General features: G+C 43.8%; 1 pseudogene; it reads right to left on the bottom strand.

Annotated features, from left to right (window-relative positions):
• Nucleotides 1–5,168: 5,168 nt before the first annotated feature.
• On the bottom strand, nucleotides 5,169–5,264 carry LOC121017851 (uncharacterized; annotated as a pseudogene).
• Between the last annotated feature and the right edge of the window lie 736 nt (nucleotides 5,265–6,000).

Below are 6,000 nucleotides of genomic sequence, written 5' to 3'. Positions count from 1 at the left end.
TATTCAAAATGGGCTTGGTGTTTACCTGATGGGGCTGGTGTAGTCCGAATCACTGCTTCTAGAGGAACCAGGTTCTAATTCTAGAGTCAGAGAACTTACATTAACTCGTGATCACCTGACTAAGAAAGCTTGTGCTGGGCATAGAACCTGGATGTTAAAAACTTCCCATTTTCGGGGCACCTGGGCGGTGCAGCGTCTGACTTCAGCTCTAGTCTCATGATCTCGCAGTTGGTGGGTTTGAGCCCCACCTCGGGCTCTGTGCTGACAGCTCAGAGCCTGGAGCCTGCTTCAGATTCTGTGTTTCCTTTTCTCTCTGTCCCTCCCCTGCTCACACTCTCTCTCCCTCTCTCTTTCAAAAATAAACATTAAAAAAAATTTTTTTTAACTTCCCATTTTTTTTTATGATTCCCTAAATAAAGTCACAGATAGTGAAAGGAGTTCCAGCAGAAACTGCAAGAAGAAAGGAATCTCCACTGACCATTTAATCAAGAATGAATTCCCTGTGTAAAGAGAAAGGAGACTCTTTCTGCAGCAATTTAGAAGATCAGACACACACGTGAAGAGCTGGAACCAGGTCAAGAGACCAAAATTCTTCCGGAAACGCCAGAAATCCTCAATGGCCTCTCTCAAGGCCAGCTCATTTCCCATGAGGGAAACACAAAAAAGGTGAGGCAGACTTCAGACAAAAGTTACTCAGAAGAAATTAAAAGCCTAACATATGTCTCTAATGTTTCTGGCAACGCATCTGGCAGGGGCTCATGAGGCCCAGCAGGGAATCCTCTGGAACCAGACTCCTCAAGAATAAGAAGGAACATGGAGTTGTAAAGGTGCAGGGTCCAAGTGTAACTACGTCCCCCACAGGCTCAGGCCCGCTGGACAAGGGACCCTCCACTGAGTGCGTCATCCTCCTGAACCCAGGCCCAGACGCACAGACACTCATCTGTCCACAACAGCTGGCTGAGATGCTGGACTTCCCTTCCGGCTCAGGCGTCACCCAGGAACAAGAGGTCCCAGGGACTGAGACCAAGAGCACCTGTCCTTCCCTTCGTTCAGGAAAACGAGGATCCTGCCCTCCAGGGATTCTCTCCTCTAGCGGTCTTTGCTGGCCCAACACATACTCCACAGACAATAGAAATGTCTACATCCGGTGCTGGATTCCACCTCTGTCCACATGGTCCGAGGTGGTGATTTGCCTTCTAACGCAGCAACTGGACGGTCCAGGACCTTACCTAGGTAGCTTTATCTCTGCACTCAGATAATTTTGAGTTTTTTTCTCTTTTAGCCTCCTTGCTTTTTTAGTTCAGAGAGTATGTATACTGGGGTTCAAATTAGAATCTTGATAAAATTTTTCTCAAAATAATGATTAATAACAGAAGAATACTCAAATGTGAATCTTAAAAGTTAAATGATTCCACTTCATTCTATTTGAAGGTAGTATTAATATAGAATTTTTGTTGTTACTAAGTCTGTTAAAATAATCTATAAATAAGGCACTAATTTCTAAGGCAATTTTGACCATTTTCCTCTTTCAGTTTTATCACTGTTACTTACACGATTCCATAATAGCTCAAATGATAGTGCCATAATACTAGAATTCTCAGGACAGGATTTCTAAACGTGCATTATAAATATGCGAATCCTTGGGGCGCCTGGGTGGCTCAGTCAGTTAAGTATCTGACTTTGGCTCACATCACGATCTCACGGTTAGTGAGTTCGAGCCCCACGTTGGGCTCTGTGCTGACAGCTCGGAGCCTGGAGCCTGCTTCGGATTCTGCGTCTCCCTCCTTCTCTGCCCCTCCCCCGCTCATGCTCTGTCTCCTTCTGTCTCTCAAAAATAAATAAATGGTTAAAAAATTTTTTTTTAATTTTTAATATACACCTTTGTAAATTATACCTCAATTTAAAAGTAACAAATTTAGGGGCGCCTGGGTGGCTCAGTCGGCTGGACGTCCGACTTCGGCTCAGGTCATGATCTCACGGTCCGTGAGTTTGAGCCTCGCGTCGGGCTCTGGGCTGACAGCTCAGAGCCTGGAGCCTGTTTCAGATTCTGTGTCTCCCTCTCTCTCTGACCCTCCCCTGTTCACGCTCTGTCTCTCTCTGTCTCAAAAATAAATAAATGTTAAAAAAAAAAAAAATAAATAAATAAATAAAAGTAACAAATTTAAACGAGAGGCCTAGAGAGTGACGTTAGCAAGATGGAGGATTAGAAAGCTCCGGGCCCGTTCCCCCACCCCCACCACCTGACACATGACAAAGAACCAGAGACCGGCTGAAATACCTTTGCGGGAGCTCTGGGAATCTACAGCAAGTAAGCAAATGCCCAGCCAAGAAAAAGCTACATTCAAAATGATAGAACACTTCAAGGTGTTTTCACGCGCCCTTCCCCCACGTGCTCCCTGGTGTGGCACAGCACGATTTGGGGGAAGTGGCAGCCAGGTCCCGGGTCCCCCTTTTTTACAAACCAGAGAGCAAAGCAGCCTGTCAAGGGTTGTCTGAGGGGCTGATCTTTGGGTCCCCTAACTTGGAGCCCAGTCAAAAGCAGCACAGCTCAAATCTCAGAGCAGAGGAAGCAGCAAGCAGCAGCAGGCATGGCCTGTGGAACCCACAAGAGGACCGTCTGCAGGCACCCGGCACAAGGTTACTGATTGAGGAACATGATAGGGCATCTGAGGCTCGAGAAGACAGGGGTGGCACTCTCAGGAACATTAAGTCATTCACTGATTCATTGATTCATTCATTGACTGACTGACTGATTGATCCATTCGTTGTTTAAAGTCCAGCATGGTACCCAATGCAGGGTTTGAACTCATGACCCTGAGATCAAGACCTGAGCTGAGATCAAGTCAGATGCCTAACTGACCATCCAGGCGCCTCTGGGAAATTAAGGCATTTAAAAGCAGCCAGGCTTCCAGGAAGGATTAGGCACACACACAGGCCCCGGGATGATGCACACCCAGATAAAACCCACACCTTTAAGCCCTCATGTTGTGCTGACCAGCAAAAGTCTTCCTCTGCACAGAACCAGTCTCTGAAAACTGGGACATGTTTCAAATGCCCAATTTTCAACAAAATATCACAAGGCAAAAATAAGAAACCATGGTTCAAATAAAGGAAAAAAACCCAAAGACCCAGAAATGGTTCTTGAAGAAACAGTATAAGACAAAGGCTTAACATTAGCTTACGAACATAGGCTTTTAAGACAAAGACTATAAAGCAACTGTCTTAAAAATGCTCAAAGAGCTAAAGGGAAACATGGGCAAAGAAGCAGTGGAAATCAGGAGAATAGTATACGAACAGAAATTCTGGAGCTGAAAAATATAGTAAGTAAACTGAAAAAAATCCATTAGAGGGTTCACTGGCAGACTTGAACAGGCAGAGGAAAGATTCTGTGAACTTGGGAGACAGGTCATTTGAAATCACTGACTCAGAGAAGCAGAAAGAAACAGAATGAAGGAAAGTGAAGAAACGCTAAGCGTTAAGCGTTGTCTAGCATACCATCAAGGGGGCCAAAATGGGCACTATGAGAATCCCAGAAGGAGAGGAGAGAGAGAAAGAGAGAATTATTTGAAGAAATAATGGCTGAAAACTTCCCAAATTTGAGGACAGACATGGATGTATAAATCCAAGAGGCTCAAGGACTGTAAGGAGGATAAACCCAAAGACACCTATACTGGGGCACATTATAATTAAACTGTCAAAAACCAAAGACATAATCTTCTAAAGCAGCAAGGGTGGCTCACCGTGTATGAGAGATCCTTAACAAAATGATCAGCAGACTTCCTAGCAGAAACCATGGAGACTGGAAGAGTGGTATGATTAAAGTGCTGAAAGAAAAACAAAAACAAAAACAAACAAACAAGCTGCCAAATTTTCTATATGCAGCAAAACTTCACAAAATGAGGAAGAAATTAAAACATTTCCAGATAAATAAAAGCCAGAGGAATTCATCACCACTAGAGATGCCCTATAAGAAACAGCTTAGGCCTTCATGTTGGAATGAAAGGGTGCTAGACAGTAATCAAAGCCACACGAACATATAAAGTTCTCTAGTAATGGTTAAATACATGGGCAAGTATGGCGATTCGGTTTTGTAACTTGACTTTTAATTTGCTACACGACTTAAAAGCCAAGTGTGTAAAACCTATGTTTGTGGATATACAACGTTTAAGGATGTGATTTGACACATCAACAACAAATGGAGGGCAGAACTATAAAAAAGTAGTTTTTGTATATGGTTGAAGTTGCTATCAATCCAAATGAGATTGCGATAATTTTAAGGTATTAAGTGTGATCCCCATGGTAACCACAAAGAAAATATCTGTAGGATATATACAAAAGCAAATGAGAAGGAACTAAAACGTCCCCACAGAAAAACAAAACAAACGAAAAAACAACTGAATACAAAGGAAGGCAGTAACCGGGTAAATGGGAGAAAAGCTCTTAGACACAGAAAACAAGTAACAAAATGGCAAGAGTAAGTCCTCCCTGGTCAGTAATTAGTTTAAAGGTAAATGAATGAGGGGTGCCTGGGTGACTCAGTTAATCATCTGACTCATTTACAAAAACTTTTAAAGTTTATTTATTTATTTATTTTTTTAAATTTTTTTTTTCAACGTTTATTTATTTTTGGGATAGAGAGAGACAGAGCATGAACGGGGGAGGGGCAGAGAGAGAGAGAGACACAGAATCGGAAACAGGCTCCAGGCTCCGAGCCATCAGCCCAGAGCCCGACGCGGGGCTCGAACTCACGGACCGTGAGATCGTGACCTGGCTGAAGTCGGACGCTTAACCGACTGCGCCACCCAGGCGCCCCTAAAGTTTATTTATTTTGAGAGAGACGGAGACCACGTGAATGGGAGAGGGGCAGAGAGGGAGAGGGAGAGGGAGAGAATCCCAAGCGGGCTCCACACCGCCAGCACAAAGCTCAACCCAGGGCTCAAACTTATGAAACTGCAAGATCATGACCTGAGCCGAAACCAAGAGTCAGATGCCGAACCAACTGGGCCACCCCACAGTGTCTGACTCTTCACATTGGCTCGGGTCATGATCTCACGGTTGTGAGATCGAGCCCCAGACCGGGCTCTGGGCTGAGCGTGAAGCCTGCTTGAGATTCTCTCTCTCTCCCTCTCTGTCCCGCCCCCAAAATAAATAAATAATTAACTCATTTGAAAAAGTGAATGTAAACGTATCATCCTTGCACAGGGGCCACGCTAACCTTCTCTGCATCCTTCCAACTTTAGTATATGTGCTGCCGAAGCAAGCACAAAAGTGAATGTAAACGAATTAAACTCCATGATAATAAGACAGATTGGCAGAATGGATAAAAAACCAGGGTCCATCTGCACGCCGTCCACAAGACTCACTTTAGATAGAAGGACACACACGGCTTGAAAGTTAAAGGATGAAAAAGGGTATTCCACACAAAATAGTAATGACAGGAAAGCAGGAGTAGCTATACTGATGTCAGACAAAATAGACTTTAAGATAGGAACTATTTCAGAGGCAGAGAAGGGCAGCATATAATGATAAAAAGGTCAACTCCCTAAGAAGACAGAACAGGTACAAACATACACGCACCAAATATCGGAGCTCCTAAACATGTGAAGCCAATATTGACAGAATCAAAGGGAGAAATAGCTCTACGGTAAGTGTGGGACATTTCCAATACTCCACTTCCAATAATACACAGAACAAGCAGACTGAAGATCAGTAATGAAAACTCTAAACCCATCGTACCCAAAAGACCCCTGCAGAACACTACCCAACATAATCCTACATACAGAAAAACCTACGAAAATACATACCAAAAAATTGTTAGAACAAAAAACAAATATATACCATCTTCCTAAGGAGCCTTTTAGGTATTTTTTTTATCAAATCAGTCCCCATAACAGGGGAACAATACTACTCCTGTTGACAAAGTATGGTCTAGGGGTGCCTGGGTGGCTCAGTCGGTTAAGCACCTGAGTTCGCTCGGGTCATGATCTCACAGTTTGTGAG

The sequence above is a fragment of the Herpailurus yagouaroundi genome, unplaced genomic scaffold, assembly GCF_014898765.1.
Source record: "Herpailurus yagouaroundi ecotype Mexico unplaced genomic scaffold, PumYag 216, whole genome shotgun sequence".
NCBI lineage: Eukaryota > Metazoa > Chordata > Mammalia > Carnivora > Felidae > Herpailurus > Herpailurus yagouaroundi.
The sequence above is the reverse complement of the archived record's forward strand: the minus strand, read 5'-3'. Positions and strand labels throughout refer to the sequence as shown.